This window comes from Oncorhynchus masou, chromosome 11, assembly GCF_036934945.1.
Source record: "Oncorhynchus masou masou isolate Uvic2021 chromosome 11, UVic_Omas_1.1, whole genome shotgun sequence".
In the NCBI taxonomy this organism is placed as follows: Eukaryota; Metazoa; Chordata; class Actinopteri; order Salmoniformes; family Salmonidae; genus Oncorhynchus; species Oncorhynchus masou.
This window is the reverse complement of record NC_088222.1, coordinates 13,112,681-13,137,171: the sequence shown is the minus strand read 5'-3', so window position 1 is coordinate 13,137,171 and position 24,491 is coordinate 13,112,681. Positions and strand designations below refer to the sequence as shown.

At 45.6% G+C, this 24,491-nt stretch overlaps 1 protein-coding gene across 1 annotated transcript in view; it reads left to right on the top strand.

Annotated features, from left to right (window-relative positions):
• The first annotated feature begins 247 nt into the window (after nt 1–247).
• Nucleotides 248–24,491, top strand: part of LOC135547905 (protein FAM163B-like) — a 51,030-nt gene continuing 26,786 nt past the window's right edge. Inside the window, exon 1 of the mRNA XM_064977114.1 lies at nt 248–1,348. The gene's annotated coding sequence lies outside the window, so the exon portion shown is untranslated. The remainder of the gene's footprint in view (nt 1,349–24,491) is intronic.

The following is a 24,491-nucleotide window of genomic DNA, read 5'->3' as shown; positions in this document are numbered from 1 at the left end:
AGTCTAGCCTATACATTTGCAGCGGCTCATAACCGCTTCACGAAAAGTGGGCAATTAAGGTGATGAGTTTCTATCATCATACAGTCCTCCTGTCGAAGATGAGAATAGGACAGAGGTGTCGAATCTAACTCTTAGGGATGCTCTTCACGTCGACATCTCAAGAGTCGATACTGTAATGATTCAACTTGTCACAGTTTTACAACAGCCATATACTACATGAACATTTGGGCATAGGCTACGAGGAGCGCTGACTTTAATGACCACTTTCTCTGCTCTGTCTGCTCAGCCGCGGTTTACTCTATTCAGCGTAAGATTTTCGTAGGTTTCTTTCTTCTGTCTCAATCTCAACGCTTTCGATTGGAGCACCACCAATGCCGATAATTTTTTAGCCTGCTGATTTCCATTTGCGCTGGGAGCGCGAGGAAATACGCTACACAACTAGGTTATAACGAACAAGCCGCCCAGTACAGGAATTATAGGGCGACTACCCAAGTGTCAGGAATACGGGCTACATTTGCTGATGGAATAACCGGACCAACTGCAGCCACAAGCCTAACAGTGGAGCCAAAACCGGGAGGGGAGAAATAACAGTTTCAATTCCCTGACGGTTATTTCTCAAAGGAGAAATCTGACCACTTCTAATTGTGGAAAACTGCTTTGTGACCGTTACACATGCTTTTGTTTTGCGCGGTATGGGTGTAAGGACCGTATTTTAAAGATACCCAGCAGATACCAGGCAGTCACAATACAACATATCAAACTCCGTCCAACCGGGCGCTGGTGGTATATGGCTGCATGCCTTATCAGAACATATATTTTTGTCGTTTCTTTGGACGTATTTTGAGATTATTTTAAACAGTTTTGGATACTTTGTTTTTGCGTTGCATGTGAATTGAAAGGAGCCTGGAATTGGTCTTTATATGACTTTTCTATCCTATATGAAGGAGTTGGATAGCGGAACGAGAGGAGCGCGACACAAACAAACAACGGGGACTCAACACTATTCATATTGAGATAATTTCGTTGTGATTTTAGTAGACATTATTAACTCATATTTCAGTATATGCCTTAAATCCATTTTATAGTTCGTATTAAATAGTTATTAATGTAACGTTTTGTTTTGGACATTTTTCCATACGGGGGTCGTTCATATTGTGAAACTGGAGGGGTTAACACAACTGTTAGGGTTCCAGTCAAGCAGTGACATAAATTAACTAAACATTATCACCCAAGTCTGCCCGCGACCATTCGGTGACTCACGTGCCAGCCTCGGTGATGGTCGGAATAGAGATCTAACAGGACAGCAACCCTGCTGATGCGACCAGGTACATTTCAAAAATCTGTGAAGGTAAGGTCTTACTAAGCCTATACCCATGGCTAGCTGTATGTATTTGCCTTGAACTTGTGATGCTTTTCGTTGTTGTTTCATCGTGGCATGGAAGAATCAGTCTCCAGACAATGTGTTTGCTGTGTGCATGTTAGCTGTTATTCGTTGTATACTTTTTTTGACATAAACATGACTTAACGTTATATTTCTTGAATCTAGCTATGTGGCCTATAAATGCAGTGTAGTTCTGTTTTTAGACAACGGTCTACCCCGGGCTCTCAAACCCTGTTCCTGGAGAGCTACCGTCCTGTAGGGTTTCACTCCAACCCTGTTCCTGGAGAGCTACCGTCCTGTAGGGTATCACTCCAACCCTGTTCCTGGAGAGCTACCGTCCTGTAGGGTTTCACTCCAACCCTGTTCCTGGAGAGCTACCGTCCTGTAGGGTTTCACTCCAACCCTAATCTAGCGCACCTTATTTTAATAATTAGGTGGTTGATAACATGAATTAGGTTAGTTACAACTGGGGTTGGTGTGAAAACCTACAGGAGGGTAGCTCTCCAGGAACAGGGTTGGAGAGCCCTGGTACACTAATAATTGAAATTCAGGTTGTGCTTTGGATTGATATTTAGAGTAATTGTGTGTGAGCTACAACAGCCACCACCATGCTAGAGTAGCACATGGTGATGTCTGAGATGTACTTCTCAGCCTGAAGTGTCCCCACTTGCACCAGTAAATAGCTAGCTTATCACGTGGCACCGACTGGTAGGACGCTGCAGGAGGGCGGTCACATGTGCGAGCGAGGCAGAGGTCCTGAGTTCGCACAAGATATGGGCCGAATCAGGGGGAAGTGGTACTCGCTAAACAAGCAGTGTTAGGTCCTTTTCACTAACACAGGGCTACAACAGGCAGGGAGTGACGTGCACAGGATACAACACGGGTGAAACAGTACACTGAAATTCTTACTTTAAAGCTATGGGCGATATAGAAATTGAATTACTAGAACAAGACAAGTCCCCTTCAAAGTTGTCTTTCATTAACGCGTGGGCCCGGCTTCTATTAGTATGTTATTTCTATAAGGAGGCAGGCCTGCACCAGTATGGTCTCCGTGTTACAGCAGGCAGGGGACGCCAGACCAAGGTTATGTAGGCAGTGTCTGAATTAGCATGACCAGAACCTTGTGTGTATGTGTTTAACATATTGTCATGAAAGACTAGCTTCAGCATGGTCACCATGCTTGAGCAGCATGGGGTCAAAGGCCAATGAGGCAGGGTCTGCAGCAGTCACCAGCAGTAATGTCAGCCCTAATGCTGAGGCAAGCCCGTAGCAGGGGGAGGGAGCTATGGACGATATAGAAATTGAATTACTAGAACTGACATTCCTCCTCTCTGAGTAGAGAGGAGCAGTAGCGGAGTCTGTAAAGCCACAATGGCTGCTTGCTCCATGACCCTTCCAACACCCTCGGCCCCCTGGGAACACAGCAATGAGGGAATGCCTCCCTTCCTCCCGCCTCCCTCGTGAGAAATCACTCTAAAGCAACACCCCAACCCTCAGTTCACAGTTTCCTTGCCACCCCAACACCCTTCACCCAATTCCCAGTTTCCTTGCCACCCCAACACCCTTCACCCAATTCCCAGTTTCCTTGCCACCCCAACACCCTTCACCCAATTCCCAGTTTCCTTGCCACCCCAACACCCTTCACCCAATTCCCAGTTTCCTTGCCACTCCAACACCCTCCACCCAATTCCCATAGTTGGGGAAAGAGACAAAAGACACACACACACACACACACACATTTAATGAATACGATGCTATTTCGGACAGAATCAGTCTTCACATTAGAATCACCAGCTTATAAAGAAAGGGCCTTAATGAAATGGATTCCAAGGCACTAGGATGTAATGTTCCCCCGTCTGTTTTATGGCTCAGTATGTCACATGGTCTTTGATATGTTCATCATAAAGCTGTAGTCTATATAAAGGATATATTGTATCTCAACCCTTTACAGATATAGGATCTTCATTTGTGCCAGTTTGCTACAACAGGAAATGTGAATTATTATGTGGATTATAATTAATTAACAGTTTTTCTAGGGGTTGATAAACTTTTTGTTACGGCAAATCCAGTATGACATTTTAAAGTGAAAATAACAACCTTTAGAAGCCTTTTTAAACCTTGAATACACTACAAGTTTGTATTTCTTGCTGTGCATGAAAATTCTCAGCAATAAAAGATTGATCAAATTAAGATCCTACATCTGTACTTGGAAATGGTTCCAAGGGATGATGGAGAGGCACTGGGATGCAATGTTATGTTCCCCATTCTTACCGTCCGGCATAGGATGCCACATGGATGGTCTTTGTCATGTTCATCATATAGCTGTCAATACAGGATACATCTCAAGTCGTTTCTTGGATGGTTCTTGAATATTTTGATATAAAATGGTAATTTAGCAGATGCTTTTATCCAAACCAACTTAGAGAACTGTCAACATTGACAGTGACACGTATTCAGTATATGTGAGAATCAAACCCACAACCCTGGTGTTGCCAGTAGCAACACACTAGGTATAGTATAGGAAATCCCAACTCTTCTCTTGGAGGATTTAAGGGTATCTTTGTTATTATGATATATAGGCTTAACGGAAGCCATTTGATTGTGAATGTTGTTGAGTGTATGGAGAGGAACACAGCAGGCTACATCCGTCTCTCAGTGTCAGAACGCAGTGGTTAGTCCATGTCAGTCACTTCTCCTACGCTCACCACAGCAACACAGAGGCTAACAGCTCACCACGGCAACACAGAGGCTAACAGCTCACCACGGCAACACAGAGGCTAACAGCTCAATCATGGCAACAAAGAGGCAAACAGCTCAACCACGGCAACACAGAGGCTAACAGCTCAATCATGGCAACAAAGAGGCAAACAGCTCAACCACGGCAACACAGAGGCTAACAGCTCAATCATGGCAACAAAGAGGCAAACAGCTCAACCACGGCAACACAGAGGCTAACAGCTCACCACGGCAACAAAGAGGAAAACAGCTCGACCACGGCAACACAGAGGAAAACAGCTCACCACGGCAACAAAGAGGCAAACAACGAGAGATAGCTAGCACGCCTGAAATAAATGACAAGAAAAAAGACTTGAATGGCAGTCTGCCAAGGCGATGGATGGAGATATAAAAAGATGAAGGGAATAAGAAAATCAATTATTTTAGCGGCGCTAACTGTACATGTCTGCCCTACAGGAGCCACTCTGTGGAGAGGAACAGAAAACAACAACCCACCAAACACACACAAAACACACATCAAACACACACAAAACACACACCAAACACACACCAAGCACACACCAAACACACACACACCAAACACATACCAAACACACACAAAACACACACCAAGCACACACCAAGCACACACCAAAAACACACACACCAAACACATACCAAACACACACCAAGCACACACCAAACACACACACACACCAAACACACACAAAACACACACACCAACCACACACCATGCGCACACCAAACACACATACCAAACACATACCAAACACACACCAAAAACACACACACCAAACACACACACACCATTCACACACCAAGCATCTACCAAACACGCACCAAACACACACACACACCAAACACCTACCAAGCACGCACCAAACACACACCAAACACACACACCCACAGCCTGTGCTGACAAAGTGTTGTAAACAGAAATGAGAGGAGACACGTTTTCCAGAAAAGGAGAAAGAAAGAAGTGCTTGGGGTGGTGCTATAGCTCTAACTGTTAATACATGACCTCTGTTGATATTCACTCAGCTCACTACCCCAGGCCCCAGTTACAGTATCCCCCTCATGGACAACTGACCATTAGGCCAAATGTGCATCCCAAAATGCACACTTTTCACAATATCGTGAACTACATTTGGCCAGGGCCCATAGAGGTCTGGTCAAAAGTAGTTCACTATATAGGGAATAGGAGCCCACCACTGGTGTATATAAGTACATCAGAAGACAGTGCAGTGGCACGTAGCACAGACCAATTGTTCAGGGTTCATGGATGACCAGATCATTCAGTGCCGGACAGTACGTAATCCTGCATGGTGTGTGGTCTCTATACAGATACTCAGTATACGACAACAGTCGTGTCTGTCTGTCTGATAAAGTTTGATTTGATGGTGATCCATAGTGTTCTTTTGGAATGATCTCATTCTAGAATCTTGGTGACGTGATTCCATGCAGTGTGCTGGGTTCTGTATGTTATATGAGTGATGGATGGTAGTTTGGCAAGATGAGCTCTTCTTGTGGAATGTCTCTATCTGTGTGCTTGCAGGGATCTGTACGCTGACATTAAACTGTCCTCTGTGCTGAATGTTTTCTGGGCAATTGTCAGTCTCTCTCTCTCTCTCTGTGTGTGTGCGTGTGTGTGTGTGTGTGTGTGCGTGTGCGTGTGTGTGTGTGTGTGCCAGTCTGCTGAGAGTGACGTCAGATCTGTACTGTGTGCTACTTGCCGTTCAATGTTACCTTCCTGTTCAAAGGAAGGCCTTCGGTCACTGTTAGGGTCATTTAAAGGTAAGGACTGGCTAACAAGATTATCATGATGTGATATTGAACCTGGATCGTTTCTCAGAAACCTATCTACTCATACAGTATCATCTTAGTGGGTCTATTGGGTTATATAGGTCAAGTGTGGCAAAGTCAGTGTGTGTGTGTGAGCATGTGTGCTTGCGTGTGTGTATTTGTTTGTGTGTATATACAGTTGAAGTCGGAAGTTTACATACACCTCAGCCAAATACATTTAAACTCAGTTTTCCACAATTCCTCACATTTAATCGTAGTAAAAATGCCCTGTCTTAGGTCAGTTAGGAAATGTGAAATGTCAGAATAATAGTAGAGAGAAAGATTTATTTAAGCTTTTATTTCTTTCATCACATTCCCAGTGGGTCAGAAGTATACATACACTCAATTAGTATTTGGTAGCATTGCCTTTAAATTGTTTAACTTGGGGCAAACGTTTCGGGTAGCCTTCCACAAGCTTCCCACAATAAGTTGGGCGAATTTTGGCCCATTCCTCCTGACAGAGCTGGTGTAACTGAGTCAGGTTTGTAGGCCTCCTTGCTCGCACATGCTTTTTCAGTTCTGCCCACAAATTTCCTATATGAATGAGGTCAGGTCTTTGTGATGGCCACTCCAATACCTTGACTTTGTTGTCCTTAAGCCATTTTGCCACAATGACTGATGTCTTGAGATATTGCTTCAATATATCCACATAAATTTCCTCCCTCGTGATGCCATCTATTTTGTGAAGTGCACCAGTCCCTCCTGCAGCAAAGAACCCTCTAAACATGATGCTGCCACCCCCGTGCTTCACGGTTGGGATGGTGAACTTTGGCTTGCAAGCCTCCTCCTTTTTCCTCCAAACATAACAATGGTCATTATGGCCAAACAGCTCTATTTTTGTTTCATCAGACCAGAGGACAATTCTCCAAAAAGTACGATCTTTGTCCCCATGTGCAGTTGCAAACCGTAGTCTGGCTTTTTAATGGCGGTTTTGGAGCAGTGGCTTCTTCCTTGCAGAGCGGCCTTTCAGGTTATGCTGATGTAGGACTCGTTTTACTGTGGATATGGATACTTTTGTACCTGTTTCCTCCAGCATCTTCACAAGGTCCTTTGCTGTTGTTCTGTGATTGATTTGCAATGTTTGCACCAAAGTACGTTCATCTCTAGGAGACAGATCGCGTCTCCTTCCTGAGCGGTATGACGGCTGCGTGGTCCCATGGTGTTTATACTTGCGTACTATTGTTTGTACAGATGAACGTGGTAGCTTCAGGTGTTTCAAAATTGCTCCCAAGGATGAACCAGACTTGTGGAGGTGTACAATTTATTTTCTGAGGTCTTGGCTGATTTCTTTTGATTTTCCCATGATGTCAAGCAAAGAGGCACTGAGCTTGCAGGTAGGCCTTGAAATACATCCACAGGTACACCTCCAATTGACTCAAATTATGTAAATTAGCCCATCAGAAGCTTCTAAAGCCATGACATAATTTTCTGGAATTTTCCAAGCTGTAAACTTCTGACCCACTGTAATTGTGATACAGTGAATTATAAGTGAAATAATCTGTCTGTAAGCAATTTTTGGAAAAATTACTTGTGTCATGCACTTTGTAGATGTCCTAACCGACTTGCCAAAAATATAGTTTGATTAACAAGACATTTGTGGAGTGGTTGAAAAATTAGTTTTAATGACTCCAACCTAAGTGTATGTGAACTTCCAACTTTAACTGTATTTGTGTTGGTTGTGGTCTGTCTGCACGCATTTCCTGCTCTGCCTGGCAGGTCATCTGAACCCACCCTAAACGCCATCCCTGACCCTCAACCAACCAATCACCATTAGTCTCCCTGATTGGGTTTGATTTCATTGGCCCTGTCTTAAGACCTGGGAAGATGATGAAAAAAATTGAGTGGAAAATATTAGGATTCTCTGATTGTGTGATGTCAAAGAGCACATTTAATTTGATAATTTTTACTACCCTTTAGAGTCCTGCTAAGGTTTTTAATTTTATTTTCTGTCTGAATTCAATTTGTTCCATGGCAGTGAATTTTCATAAACAACATGATCAAAAGTATGTGGACACCTCATTCCAAAGATCATGGGCATTAATATGGAGTTGGCCTCCCCTTTGCTGCTATAACAGCCTCCACTCCTCTGGGAAGGCTTCCCACTAAATGTTGGAACATTCCTGTGGGGATTTGCTTCCATTCAGCCACAAGAACATTAGTGAGGTTGGGCACTGATGTTGGGCGATGAGGCCTGGATCACAGTCAGCGTTCTAATTCATCCCAAAGCTGTTCGATTGGGGTTAACGTCAGGGCTCTGTAATGGCAAGTCAAGTTCTTCCACACTGATCTTCACAAACCATTCTGTATGGACCTCGCCTTGTGCACAGGGACATTGTCATGCTGAAACAGGAAAGGGCTTTCCCCAAATTGTTGCCACAAACTTGGAAGCACATAATTGTCTAGAATGTCATTGTATGTTGTAGCGTTAAGATTTCTCTTCACTGGAACTAAGGGGCCTAGCCCGAACCATGAAAAACAGTCCCAGACCATTATTCCTCCTCCACCAAACTTTACAGTTGTCAATTTACATTCAGGCAGGGAGTGTTCTCCTGGCAACCGCTAAACCCAGATTTGTCCATCGGACTGCCAGCGGGTGAAGCGTGATTCATCACTCCAGATAATGTGTTTCAACAGCTCCAGAGTCCAATGGCGGCAAGCTTTACACCACTGCAGCTGACACTTGGCATTGCGCATGGTGATCTTAGGCTTGTGTGCGGCTGCTCGGCCATGGGACCCCTTCATAAAGCTCCCGACGAACAGTTATTGTGCTGACGTTGCTTCTAGATGCAGTTTGGAACTCGGTAGAGAGTGTTGCAATCGAGGACAACATTTTTTACGTGCCTAGCGCTTCAGCACTCAGCAGTCTCGTTCTCTGAGCTTGTGTGGCCTACCACTTCGTGGCTGAGCCTTTGTTGCTCCTAGGCGTTTCCACTTCACAATAACAGCACTCACTACTGAGTACGGCAGCTCTAGCAGGGCAGAAATTGATGAACTGACTTGTTGGAAAGGTGGCATCCTATGGTGGTGACACATTGAAAGTCACTGAGCTCTTCAATATGGACCATTCTACAATGGTTGTGGCCGAATCCACTAATTTGAAGGGGTGACTGCATACTTTTGTTTATATAGTGTTATATATAGTGTATTCTCAGCAGCCTGTCTTGGTCCAGTGAATTATTATATTCAATTCAAATCATGTTATTAGTCACATGCGCTGAAATGCTTACTTACGAGCCCCTAACCAACAATGCAGTTGAAAAAAAATCAGAGTAAGAATGAGAAATAAAAGTAACAAGTAATTGAAGAGCAGCAGTAAAATAACAATAGCAAGACTAGACACAGGGGGGTACCGGTACAGAGTCAATCTGCGGGGGCACCGGTTAGTTGAGGTAATATGTACATGTTGGTAAAGTTATTAAAGTGACTATGCATAGATGGGGGTGGGGGCAATGCAAATAGTCTGGGTAGGCATTTGATTAGATGTTCAGGAGTCTTATGGCTTGGGGATAGAAGCTGTTTAGAAGTCTCTTGGACCTAGACTTGGCGCTCCTGTACCGCTTGCTGTGCGGCAGCAGAGAGAACAGTCTATGACTAGGGTGGCTGGAGTCTTTGACAATTTTTAGGGCCTTCCTCTGACACCGCCTGGTGTAGAGATCCTGGATGGCAGGAAGCTTGACCCCGGTGATGTACTGGGCCGTACACACTACCCTCTGTAGTGCCTTGGTCAGAGGCCGAGCAGTTGCCATACCAGGCAGTGATGCAACCAGTCAGGATGCTCTCAATGGTGCAGCTGTAGAACATTTTGAGGATCTGAAGACACATGCCAAATATTTTCAGTCTCCAGAGGAGGAATAGGTTTTGTTGTGCCCTCTTCACGACTGTCTTGGTGTGCTTGGACCTTGTTAGTTTGTTGGTGATGTGGACACCAAAGAACCTTCTCAGCAGCCTGTCCTGGTCCAGTGAATTTTTATATTATCAGCTGCCTGTCCTGGCCAAGCATTGGCAAGTCTGTTTGTAAGATGTGTTACAGAGATACAGACAGAGAACTCAGCTGACATTACTGTTGATGGAGGGATACGCACACATCATAATTTAATACGGGACTGGAAGCTTGTTTGCATAGCTATGATTGTCAGGCCCTGTTGCCTGCCTCTGAGATGCTTGTGTGTGTTTGTCTGGAAGTTTCTCTCCATAACCCCTCCAGCTAGAGTCATTATTTCCACTATAAGGCTGGTAGGTAGAATTAGAAAAGGGCCTTGTGACCACTTATTATACTGATGATTATACTGTTGATGGCCTCTGTATTTGATACCTTCTTGGTTTAGGATGACCATGTCTGCTCTGCTCCAAGTTTAATTAGTGTTAGGTACAGTAAATAGATAGATCCTTTGGACTCTGCTTACAATTTTCTCTCGATTAAATATTCCATTAATCGTCTTCTGTCCTGGAGGACGATGTTATGTAAGAACGCAATGTGCTCTAGGTCAGGACAAAGCTTTGGCTAGCTGTTGTGTTTTCTGTTTTATCTGTGTGTTGCTTGCTTCAGCTGAGTTATACACAATATAGTCTAGTGATGCCAGACATCACACCATAGATTGGTTGGCAGTAGCTAGGTGGAGACTGGCAGTAGCTAGGTGGTGACTGGCAGTAGCTAGGTGGTGACTGGCAGTAGCTAGGTGGTGACTGGCAGTAGCCAATTTGTGACTGGCAGTAGCTAGGTGGTGCCTGGCAGTAGCTAGGTGGTGACTGGCAGTACCTAGGTGGTGACTGGCAATAGCTAGGTGGTGACTGGCAGTAGCTAGGTGGTGACTGGCAATAGCTAGGTGGTGACTGGCAGTAGCTACTTTGTGACTGGCAGTAGCTACTTTGTGACTGGCAGTAGCTCGGTGGTGACTGGTAGTAGCTCGGTGGTGACTGGCAGTAGCTAGGTGGTGACTGGCAGTAGCTAGGGGGTGACTGGCAGTAGCTAGGTGGTGACTGGCAGTAGCTAGGTGGTGACTGGCAGTAGCTACTTTGTGACAGGCAGTAGCTAGGTGGTGACTGGCAGTAGCTAGGTGGTGACTGGCAGTAGCTACTTTGTGACTGGCAGTAGCTAGGTGGTGACTGGCAGTAGCTAGGTGGTGCCTGGCAGTAGCTACTTTGTGACTGACAGTAGTTAGGTGGTGACTGGCAGTAGCTTGGTAGTGACTGGCAGTAGCTAGGTGGTGACTGGCAGTAGCTACTTTGTGACTGGCAGTAGCTACTTTGTGACTGGCAGTAGCTAGGTGGTGACTGGCAGTAGCTAGGTGGTGACTGGCAGTAGCTACTTTGTGACTGACAGTAGTTAGGTGGTGACTGGCAGTAGCTTGGTAGTGACTGGCAGTAGCTAGGTGGTGACTGGCAGTAGCTACTTTGTGACTGGCAGTAGCTAGGTGGTGACTGGCAGTACCTAGGTGGTGACTGGCAGTAGCTAGGTGGTGACTGGCAGTAGCTACTTTGTGACTGACAGTAGCTAGGTGGTGACTGGCAGTAGCTAGGTAGTGACTGGCAGTAGCTAGGTGGTGACTGGCAGTAGCTACTTTGTGACTGGCAGTAGCTAGGTGGTGACTGGCAGTACCTAGGTGGTGACTGGCAGTAGCTAGGTGGTGACTGGCAGTAGCTACTTTGTGACTGGCAGTAGCTCGGTGGTGACTGGCAGTAGCTACTTTGTGACTGGCAGTAGCTAGGTGGTGACTGGCAGTAGCTAGGTGGTGACTGGCAGTAGCTAGGTGGTGACTGGCAGTAGCTACTTTGTGACAGGCAGTAGCTAGGTGGTGACTGGCAGTAGCTAGGTAGTGACTGGCAGTAGCTAGGTGGTGACTGGCAGTAGCTACTTTGTGACAGGCAGTAGCTAGGTGGTGACTGGCAGTAGCTAGGTGGTGACTGGCAGTAGCTACTTTGTGACAGGCAGTAGCTAGGTGGTGACTGGCAGTAGCTAGGTGGTGACTGGCAGTAGCTAGATGGTGACTGGCAGTAGCTAGGTGGTGACTGGCAGTAGCCAATTTGTGACTGGCAGTAGCTAGGTGGTGACTGGCAGTAGCTACTTTGTGACTGGCAGTAGCTACTTTGTGACTGGCAGTAGCTACTTTGTGACAGGCAGTAGCTAGGTGGTGACTGGCAGTAGCAAGGTGGAGACTGGCAGTAGCAAGGTGGTGACTGGCAGTAGCTAGGTGGTGACTGGCAGTAGCAAGGTGGAGACTGGCAGTAGCAAGGTGGTGACTGGCAGTAGCTACTTTGTGACTGGTAGTAGCTAGGTGGTGACTGGCAGTAGCTAGGTGGTGACTGGCAGTAACTAGTTTCAGTCTGCCTCAGTCTGTGTTTCAGTCTGTGTCTCAGTCTGTGTCTCAGTCTGTGTCTCAGTCTGTTTCAGTCTGTGTTTCAGTCTGTGTCTCAGTCTGTGTCTCAGTCTGTGTTTCAGTCTGTGTTTCAGTCTGTGTCTCAGTCTGTGTCTCAGTCTGTGTCTGTCTGTCTCAGTCTGCCTCAGTCTGTGTCTCAGTCTGTGTCTCAGTCTGTGTCTCAGTCTGTGTTTCAGTCTGTCTCAGTCTGTCTCAGTCTGTGTCTGTCTGTCTCAGTCTGCCTCAGTCTGTGTCTCAGTCTGTGTCTCAGTCTGTGTCTGTCTGTCTCAGTCTGTGTCTGTCTGTCTCAGTCTGTCTCAGTCTGTGTCTGTCTGTCTCAGTCTGCCTCAGTCTGTGTCTCAGTCTGCCTCAGTCTGTGTCTCAGTCTGTGTCTCAGTCTGTGTCTGTCTGTCTCAGTCTGTCTCAGTCTGTGTCTCAGTCTGTGTCTCAGTCTGTGTCTCAGTCTGTGTCTCAGTTTATGTCTGTCTGACTCAGTCAATGTCTGTCTGTGTCTAAGTCTGTCTCAGTAGGATCCTGTGTGCGTGTAAGTGTGCGTGTGTGTGCGTGCGTGCATGCGTACGTGTCTGATTGAGTGACCAGAGGGCAGGACAGGGGATAGTTGGATGGGCACAGTATGATCCTGATGTGCTGAAAGTGTTGGCTTCCGCAGCATGTATACATCTAATATGACTGACAGATGTAATATATATTCCCAGATAGGGAGTCCATTGTCCAAACAAGCTGTTCCTTATCTAAGCAATTCTTACATACAGATTTGATTGATATAGAACATGTACTAAATCACATATGTAGTGAAAAAAATGTTTCTAAGTTTTATGTCCAGGAGTTTTTCTCGCCGTGTGATCTTACCCAGAAAAAACTGCCATAGTTCTGAGAAATGTTGAGGTAAATTACGATAATTCATCGTGCGGCCAACCACGTACAAAATCTGGAACATGTTGAAATCGTAAGCCTGTGTAACAGTTGGTTAACACGCTCATGGGCAGTTGGGCATATTGTAGCTGTGTCACAGTGTCACCGGCAACATTATGTTTATCTGGCACTGTGGTGTCTCTGTCTCTCTGATAAACTCATCCTCCCTCCTTCTCTCCATCTCTCTCATTTGTCACCCCCCTCTCTCCGCGTGTTCTGCCTTACAAACAGGACAACGGAATGGATCGCATGCAGCGACCCAAAAAAACAACTCCGAAAAAGAGGGAAACGAGGCGGTCTTCTGGTCAGACTACGGAGACGGGCACACCGTGCACCACTCCCTAGCATTCTTCTTGCCAATGTCCAGTCTCTTGACAACAAGGTTGATGAAATCCGAGCAAGGGTAGCATTCCAGAGGGACATCAGAGACTATAACGTTCTGTGCTTCACGGAAACATGGCTCACTGGAGAGACGCTATCCAAAGCGATGCAGCCAACGGGTTTCTCCACGCATCGCGCCGACAGAAACAAACACCTTTCTGGTAAGAAGAGGGGTGGGGGCATATGCCTTATGGCTAACGAGACATGGTGCGATGAAAGAAACATACAGGAACTCAAATCCTTCTGTTCACCTGATTTAGAATTCCTCACAATCAAATGTAGACCGCATTATCTACCAAGAGAATTCTCTTCGATTATAATCACAGCCGTATATATCCCCCCCAAGCAGACACATCGATGGCTCTGAACAAACTTTATTTAACTCTTTGCAAACTGGAAACCATTTATCCGGAGGCTGCATTCATTGTTGCTGAAAACAAGACTCCCTAAATTTTATCAGCATATCGATTGCAAACCAGGGGTGGAAAAACCTTGGATCACTGTTACTCTAACTTCCGCGACGCATATAAGGCCCTGCCCCACCCCCCTTTCGGAAAAGCTGACCACGACTCCATTTTGCTGATGCCTGCCTACAGACAAAAACTAAAACAAGAAGCTCCCACGCTGAGGTCTGTCCAACGCTGGTCCGACCAAGCTGACTCCACACTCCAAGACTGCTTCCATCACGTGGACTGGGACATGTTTCGTATTGCATCAGATAACAACATTGACGAATACGCTGATTCGGTGTGCGAGTTCATTAGAACGTGCATTGAAGATGTCGTTCCCATAGCAACGATTAAAACATTCCCTAACCAGAAACCGTGGATTGATGGCAGCATTCGCGTGAAACTGAAAGCGCGAACCACTGCTTTTAATCAGGGCAAGGTGTCTGGTAACATGACCGAGTACAAACAGTGCAGCTATTCCCTCCGCAAGGCTATCAAACAAGCTAAGCGTCAGTACAGAGACAAAGTAGAATCTCAATTCAACGGCTCAGACACAAGAGGCATGTGGCAGGGTCTACAGTCAATCACGGACTACAGGAAGCAATCCAGCCCAGTCACGGACCAGGATGTCTTGTTCCCAGGCAGACTAAATAACTTTTTTGCCCGCTTTGAGGACAATACAGTGCCACTGACACGGCCTGCAACGGAAACATGCGGTCTCTCCTTCACTGCAGCCGAGGTGAGTAAAACATTTAAACGTGTTAACCCTCGCAAGGCTGCAGGCCCAGACGGCATCCCCAGCCGCACCCTCAGAGCATGCGCAGACCAGCTGGCTGGTGTGTTTACGGACATATTCAATCAATCCCTATACCAGTCTGCTGTTCCCACATGCTTCAAGAGGGCCACCATTGTTCCTGTTCACAAGAAAGCTAAGGTAACTGAGCTAAACGACTACCGCCCCGTAGCACTCACTTCCGTCATCATGAAGTGCTTTGAGAGACTAGTTAAGGACCATATCACCTCCACCCTACCTGACACCCTAGACCCACTCCAATTTGATTACCGCCCAAATAGGTCCACAGACGATGCAATCTCAACCACACTGCACACTGCCCTAACCCATCTGGACAAGAGGAATACCTATGTGAGAATGCTGTTCATCGACTACAGCTCGGCATTCAACACCATATTACCCTCCAAGCTCGTCATCAAGCTCGAGACCCTGGGTCTCGACCCCGCCCTGTGCCACTGGGTACTGGACTTCCTGACGGGCCGCCCCCAGGTGGTGAGGGTAGGTAACAACATCTCCTCCCCGCTGATCCTCAACACTGGGGCCCCACAAGGGTGCGTTCTGAGCCCTCTCCTGTACTCCCTGTTCACCCACGACTGCGTGGCCACGCACGCCTCCAACTCAATCATCAAGTTTGCGGACGACACAACAGTGGTAGGCTTGATTACCAACAACGACGAGACGGCCTACAGGGAGGAGGTGAGGGCCCTCAGAGTGTGGTGTCAGGAAAATAACCTCACACTCAACGTCAACAAAACTAAGGAGATGATTGTGGACTTCAGGAAACAGCAGAGGGAACACCCCCTATCCACATTGATGGAACAGTAGTGGAGAGAGTAGCAAGTTTTAAGTTCCTCGGCATACACATCACAGACAAACTGAATTGGTCCACTCACACAGACAGCATCGTGAAGAAGGCGCAGCAGCGCCTCTTCAACCTCAGGAGGCTGAAGAAATTCGGCTTGTCACCAAAAGCACTCACAAACTTCTACAGATGCACAATCGAGAGCATCCTGGTGGGCTGTATCACCGCCTGGTACGGCAACTGCTCCGCCCTCAACCGTAAGGCTCTCCAGAGGGTAGTGAGGTCTGCACAACGCATCACCGGGGGCAAACTACCTGCCCTCCAGGACACCTACACCACCCAATGTTACAGGAAGGCCATAAAGATCATCAAGGACATCAACCACCCGAGCCAACTGCCTGTTCACCCCGCTATCATCCAGAAGGCGAGGTCAGTACAGGGGCATCAAAGCTGGGACCGAGAGACTGAAAAACAGCTTCTATCTCAAGGCCATCAGACTGTTAAACAGGCACCACTAACATTGAGTGGCTGCTGCCAACACACTGACACTGACTCAACTCCAGCCACTTTAATAATGGGAATTGATGGGAAATGATGTAAATATATCACTAGCCACTTTAAACAATGCTACCTTATATAATGTTACTTACCCTACATTATTCATCTCATATTCATACGTATATACTGTACTCTATATCATCGACTGCATCCTTATGTAATACATGTATCACTAGCCACTTTAACTATGCCACTTTGTTTACATACTCATCTCACATGTATATACTGTACTCGATACCATCTACTGTATCTTGCCTATGCTGCTCTGTACCATCACTCATTCATATATCCTTATGTACATATTCTTTATCCCCTTACACTGTGTATAAGACAGTAGTTTAGGAATTGTTAGTTAGATTACTTGTTGGTTATTACTGCATTAACATCTGCTAACCATGTGTATGTGACAAATAAAATTTGATTTGATTTTGATTTTGATTTGATTTTACCATGTTATGTGACAAATAAAAATTGGATTTGATTTATTTGGATGTACAACTCTCTGTTTTCTCCCCCATTATATTAAATCTGCATTCTGGGAGGGATTGGTGCATGCTGGTCAATTGTTTCATGTGAAGGAGTAAAATGTGTTGTCCTTGAACCAATGATGCTATTTCTTGGTGGTATTTTTTGGTTTTCTTCTGTGCATGATTAAGGTTATTATTTTTGTTGTGGTAGAATTAAGTATTTTGTTTTTCGTATCGAAATTACGCTGAGTTTGGCGGGGATGGCAGCCCGATTGGGGATGCCGTCCCTGTCACTTCGGCACGGCTTTAGGGGTGTTACTGAAGCTGCTGTCACGGTGGAGGAATTTCTGGTCGCCGTAGGAGAGAAGGTAGGCTATGAGAATATTGCTTATGCATCCCGGATGAATAAAGCTCAAATCAAATCAAATGGTGGTACCTCTTAAAGAAGAGTGTCTGGTTGATCGTATGGTTGAGCATGGTGTACTTCTTAAAGAAGAGTGTCTGGTTGATCGTATGGTTGAGCATGGTGTACTTCTTAAAGAAGAGTGTCTGGTTGATCGTATGGTTGAGCATGGTGTACTTCTTAAAGAAGAGTGTCTGGTTGATCGTATGGTTGAGCATGGTGTACTTCTTAAAGAAGAGTGTCTGGTTGATCGTATGGTTGAGCATGGTGTACTTCTTAAAGAAGAGTGTTTGGTTGATCGTATGGTTGAGCATGGTGTACTTCTTAAAGAAGAGTGTCTGGTTGATCGTATGGTTGACCATGGTGTACTTCTTAAAGAAGAGTGTCTGGTTGATCGTATGGTTGAGCATGGTGTACTTCTTAAAGAAGAGTGTCTGGTTGATCGTATGGTTGAGCATGGCGTACTTCTTAAAGAAGAGTGTCTGGTTGATCGTATGGTTGAGCATGGCGTACTTCTTAAAGAAGAGTGTCTGGTTGATCGTATGGTTGAGCATGGCGTACTTCTTAAAGGAATGTTTATTCAAGTTAGGCCGCTTTTTCCCCGTCAACAAGGGAAACGATTTCAAATGTACCACCGTTTATTCCAAATGAGCTGTTGGAGGGTGAGTTATTGCGCTTTGGGAAGTTCGCCAGTTCAATTAAGGTTGTCCCGTTGGGTTGCAAACACCCGGCGTTGAAACAGGTAATGTCATTTCGGCGACAGCTGTTTATGTTTTTGGACTCACCGGAGCAGACTTTAGAGTTATCGTTTAAAATCAAGTATGACAATAGAATGTATATGGCTTATGCTAGTACGGGTAGTCAACGGTGTTTTGAGTGTGGGGATGTTGGTCATAAGCGACATGCTTGCCCGAAAAGGGAGAAGGCAGAGGGATGGGCACAGGTGGTCATCGTAACGCCTGGGCCCGCTGATGTAGGGAGAGGTGGGCCGACAGAGGTAGAGCAGCCACAAGCATCTGTTGCTGAGGAACAAGTTATCCGTGTTGAGGGCACGGGGTTGCAACTTGTATTAGAGGGAAATGTTATGCTACAGAAAAGTATTGTTGTAGAAGGTAAGGATGTTGTATCTGAAGAGCCAGTTCCTCAGACTGGTGAGCAGGTGCCCAGTATGAGTAATGGGGTAAAGGAGGGGGTTCATGTAGAGCTAGACTCCCAGGTAGTGGAGGAGATGCCCACTACGAGTAATAAGGTACAGGAGAGTTTTCATGTGGAGCTAAGCTCCCAGGTAGTGGAGGAGATGCCCACTATGAGTAGTGATGTTCAGGTGGGGCTAGTCTTCCAGGTAGTGGAGGAGATGCTTGGTACGAGTGATGAGGTGCAAGTGGGCAGTGTTGAAAGGGATTTGGTAGAGTGGAGTCAGTTGTCTGTGGTCTCAGCTGAGGATCAGGAGAAGGATATGAATATCTCTTTAGATATGACAGCTTCTGGTGATGACTCAGTTTATGATCTAGAGGAGGTAAATGAGTTTCTGGATCAGACTTTTGGGAAATCTGTCAAATTGGCAGATTATTTTGATGTTGATAAGTTTGTGAGGTCAGCTGTGATGTTACAGAAGACGGTGGGGTTAGACCAATTGAGTGAGAAGAAGCGGTTTTGCTTGAGGAAATTTATTACTGCTGTTGCAGCAGCAAAAGGTGGTGGGAAACGTAGTCAGGTTAAGAGAAGAAAAAAAAATAATGATGATTGGTTTCTCTGTGGTTTCTTCTGCTTTTCTTTTCTCTTTTCTATATGGAAGTACTAAGGGTAGGTTCTCTCAATATCAATGGGGGAAGGGACAGGAATAAGAGGGCTTGGGTATTAGAAGTAATAAAACAGAAAAGGCTTAATGTAGTTTTCCTACCGGAGACACATAGTGATGAGGAAAATGAGGTTGACTGGGGTATGTGGTGGGAGGGGCAGCATATACTCAGTCATGGTACTAATTTCAGTGCTGGGGTGGAAATCTTGTTTTCCTCAGGCTTAGGGGTGACTGTGGTATCTTACAACAGAGATTGTCAAGGGTTTTATTGGTCAAGGTGGATGTTATGTTTTTTTTTTTTTTATGTTTATGCTCCTAATGAGGGTACAGAGCGTATTGCTGTTTTTGATCAAATAAAGGAAACCTTAAGACAGTGTGACCAAGAGGGGTGTATGGTTCTAGGGGGTGACTGGAATTGTACAGTGGATTTTACTGTTGATCGCACCACTGAAGAACCTCACCTGCGGTCAGCCACTTGCCTGTCTGGCCTATTAACTGAGTTTGAGTTTTCTGATGTGTGGAGAGTAAGGAATGCAAAAGTTAGGCAGTACACATGGCTAAAAATGAATGAAGGTCGTGCCAGTGCAGCAAGGTTAGACAGGTTGTATGTATCTGAGCAATACTGTAGTAGGGTTGGAAAGTGTGCCATTACTCCTGTGGGATTCTCTGGTCATCATATTGTTACTGTTGATATTCACTTGTCCTGTCCACAAAGGTCATCACCTTACTGGTATTTTAATGTTAAATTGTTACATGATGTCATGTTTTGTGAAAGGTTTTTGTTATTTTGGGAGAAATGGAGGGTTATAAAGGGGAATTTTGAGTTCTTGAGACAATGGTGGGAGGTTGGGAAGGCCCAAATACGAGTATTTTGTCAACAGTATACTGCTCTGTCTCAAAATGAAGTTAGAGAATATCAAGGCCCTTAAACAGGACATCAAGTCTATTGAATTGAAGCTGCTCACTCAGAACGACCCTGGACTTGTCATGAACTTACAGGACAAGAGACATGAACTGAGGTCATTTCTGCATGAAAGAGTGAAGGGTGCCTTGATTAGGTCTCGTTTCGCTTCCCTCAAGGATACGGATGCTCCTAGTGCTTTTAAAAAAAAACCTAGGACAGTCGACATTGCAACATAAACAGATGGTCTGCCTTCGTCTCCCTGATGGGAAGGTGACCACGAATTATATTGAAATGCGTCAACATGCCGTGGATTTCTACTCGTCCCTTTATAAGACGGAGGATTGTGACTCTCTGTGTACTGAACAGTTGTTACATGGTCTTCCTCAATTGGGACCTGAGCAGAGAGTCGCATTGGACGCTGACATTACACTGCAGGAGCTGTCCACAGCAGTTATGCAGCTCTCAACAGGCCGAGCCCCTGGCATCGATGGTTTACCATTTGAGTTTTATAAGCACTTTTGGGGGTCTATTGGGGAGGATTTTTATGAAGTGCTGTGTGAATCTTTTCATGAGGGTTCTCTTCCTGTATCCTGTCAACGTGCGGTGCTTTCACTGTTGCCAAAAAAAGGGGATTTGGCTCTCATAAAAAATTGGAGACCTGTTGCTTTGCTGTGCGCAGAATACAAAATTGTTTCTAAATGTCTCTCAAACAGGTTGAAAGAGTATCTGGGATTGTTGATCCACAGGTCCTACTGCGTACCTGATCGCTCTATTGTTGACAACTTGTTTCTGATAAGAGATGTTTTAGACCTTTGTAAACTGTCTGATGTAAATGTGGGTTTACTTTAGTTGGATCAGGAGAAGGCTTTTGATCGTGTGGACCACCAGTACTTGTTTAAAACAATGAAAGCCTTTGGGTTTGGGGATGTTTTTCTGTCTTGGGTGAATTTACTGTATGCTGGGGCCTGGTGTATGGTGAAGGTGGGTGGTGGTTTAAGTTGCCCCATCCCTGTCCAAAGGGGCATCAGGCAGGGATGCCCAATTTCAGGACAGTTATATAGTCTGGCGATTGAACCAATGCTTTGTTTTTTAAGAGCGAAGCTTACTGGTTTCTCTGTGCCAGGTGTAATGAAGGGTCCCACGATAGCACTGTCTGCGTATGCAGATGATGTGATAGTTTCTATTACAGGGGTTGAGGATGTTAAGGTTCTCTCAAACACTTTAAATGTGTATGAGGGGGCCTCCTCAGCTAGAGTCAATTGGGGAAAGAGTGAAGCGCTGTGGGCAGGTCAGCTTCAGATGGGGTCCACTCCAAGGTTACCAGGGGGGCTTCAGTGGGGCAGAGATGGGATGAAGACTTTGGGGGTTTTTCTAGGCTCCGATGTCTTTCAGAAAAAGAACTGGGAGGGTGTAGTGGAGAAAGTGTGTGCCAGACTGTCAAGGTGGAAATGGGTGTTGCCCCAGCTGTCTTATAGGGGATGGGTCCTGGTAGCTAATAATCAAATCAAATCAAATGTATTTATATAGCCCTTCGTACATCAGCTGATATCTCAAAGTGCTGTACAGAAACCCAGCCTAAAACCCCAAACAGCAAGCAATGCAGGTGTAGAAGCACGGTGGTTAGGAAAAACTCCCTAGAAAGACCAAAACCTAGGAAGAAACCTAGAGAGGATCCAGGCTATGTGGGGTGGCCAGTCCTCTTCTGGCTGTGCCAGGTAGAGATTATAACAGAACATGGCCAAGATGTTCAAATGTTCATAAATGACCAGCATGGTCGAATAATAATAAGGCAGAACAGTTGAAACTGGAGCAGCTGCACGGCCAGGTGGACTGGGGACAGCAAGGAGTCATCATGTCAGGTAATCTTGCTGCTTCTACCCTGTGGCACAGACTAATGATTTTACAGCCACCAAAGGGTCTGATACAAGAGCTTCAGAGGTCCCTTGTCAATTTCTTCTGGTCTGGACAACACTGGATTAAATCTGCAGCCCTGTACCTGCCACTTCACGAGGGTGGGCAAGGCCTGGTGGACATTTCCTCTAGGATCACGGCTTTCCGGCTCCAAGCAGCCCAGAGATTGTTGTACAGAGACTGTTCTAGCTGGGTTGAAACAGCCTACATATTGATGAGGAGAGCGAGTTGTTTGGGCTTAGACAGGCATCTTTTCCTCTTAAAGCTGGAGTGGGGTGATTTGACTGGCCTGACTCCATTTTATGAGTCTGTTATGCAGGCTTGGAGAGTCTTTGTCAAGTCCCGTAAGGCCTGCACACCACCAGGGATGTGGCTTTTTGAAGAGCCTCTTTTTCACAATACTGCCATCCAGTCCTGTGTTCTGGGTTCAGCTAGCCTACATTCATGCCTGTTAGGCGTGGGGTGTACCAAGCTGGGTCATCTGATGCGGAGCAGGAGAAGATCGTTGGAGGAGCTGGGAGAAAGAGTGGGGATCCGATCATCTCGCCTACTGAGGAAGTTTGTAGCTGAGGTCTGTATTTCCTTGCCAGTGCTTCATTGGCAGTATGTGACTGACACTTCCAATTCTGACCGGTGGAAGGAGGGTCTGGATGACGTGTTCCCTGCGCTGAATGTTAGTGCTGCAGTGGGAGCATTCGAGGAGGACATGGGGGTGCTGCTTTCCTTCGATACCCCGGAGCTGGGGGAGTTCAAGGAGGTGGGAAAGAAGGCTATGTACAGAATATGTGTAAAGGTGTCCCATGCCTCTTCCCTGAAAGGGGTCAAATCGACAAAGTGGGCGGATGTGCTTGGTCCAGGTGCCTCTCCAAAAGTCTGTTGGCGATCATTATATAAACTGCCTATTGATAAGAGGACAGCTGACCTCTAATGGAAGATAATACATGGAGCTATAGCCACCAACATGCATCTGGTACACCTGGATCCTACTGTTGGGGAGGGGTGTCCATTCTGTGCTGTGTCTGAATCTCTGGCACATCTGTTTTTACTGTGTCCCAGGTTGGTTGGGATGATTGAACTGAACACTGATTGGTTCTCAACGTTGGGAGAGGTTTTCTCTTCCCAACTGTATATATTTGGGCCAAAGTACAGGTTCAGTCAAAAGGGTGTAGTTGTGTTGCTTAATTGTGTGGTAGGGGCAGCAAAATGAGCGATATGGAAGATCCGAAAGAACAGTATTCGGGGACAGGGGTCTGTGGATGTGGTGGGAATGCTGGAGGGAATGTTGGCAGTGAGACTAAGGGTTGAGTTTACCTATTATAAACTTGTCAACAATATCGATCTGTTTTTGAGTATATGGGGTATTCAGAGGCTGTTGTGTGTAGTTACTGTGGAGGAGGAATTGGAGTTGTGTTTTTAATTGATGTGTAACTGTGGTTTTGTATGAGTATTTATTGTGTGGTGGGCCCCCAGACCCAATAAAGAGTATTTAAAACTCAAACTCTCTCTCTCTCTCTTTCTCCCCGTCTTTCTCTTTCTCCCCATCACCCCCTCTCTCTCTCTCTCTCTCTCTCCCCCTGCCCTGTATTTCTGTTTTTCTCTGTCTCTCTCTCTCTCCCCCTGCCCTGTATTTCTGTTTTTCTCTGTCTTTCTCTCTCTCTCCCTGTCACCTCTCTCTCTCCCCTCCCGTCACTTGCCTCCTCTGCCACTCTGCCATGCCAAACAGACACTGGAGAAGGGATGAGGAGAGAGGAGGGATGATGTGAGGAGGAAAGGGGGGACTGTTGTCTTAGTCATTGGGATGGATCACACGCACTTTTCCTCTCTCTGGCAACAAGTTCAAATGGCTGGAGAGACCTAGCAATAAACTTTGCTATTATACCTTCTCCACCCTACTCTAAGCAGTGGGCAACATATATATATATATATATATATATATATATATATTGAGACACTACCGTTTGGGGTCACTTTGAAATGTGCTTGTTTTTGAAAGAAAGGCTCATTTTTTGTCCATTGATAACATCAAATTGATCAGAAATACAGTGTAGACCTTGTTAATGTTGTAAATTACTATTGTAGCTGGAAATGGCAGATTTTTTATGGAATATTTACAGTACATAGGCGTACAGAGGCCCATTATTAGCAACCATCACTCCTGTGCTCCAATGGCACATTGTGTTAGCTAATCCAAGTTTATAATTTTAAAAGGCTAATTGATCATTAGAAAACCCTTTACCAATTATGTTAGCACAGCTGGAAACTGTTGTTCTGATTACAGAAGCAATACAACTGACCTTCTTTAGACTAGTTGTGTATCTGGAGCATCAGCATTTGTGGGTTCGATTGCAGACTCAAAATGGCCATAAACAAAGAACTTTCTTCTGAAATTGTCAGTCTATTCTTGTTCTGAGAAACGAAGGCTATTTCATGCGATAAATTGCCAAGAAACTGAAGATCTTGTTCAGCACTGTGTTCTACTCCCTTTACAGAACAGCACAAACTGTCTCTAACCAGAATAGAAAGAGGAGTGGGAGGCCCCGGTGCGCAACTGAGCAAGAGGACAAGTACATTAGAGTGTCTAGTTTGACCAGCAGACGCCTCACAAGTCCTCAACTGGAAGCTTCATTAAATATTACCCGCAAAACACCAGTCTCAACATCAACCGATGAAGAGGTGACTCCGGGATGCTGGCCTTCTAGGCAGAGTTCCTCTGTCCAGTGTCTGTGTTCTTTTGCCCATCTTAATCTTTTATTTTCATTAGCCAGTCTGAGATATGGCTT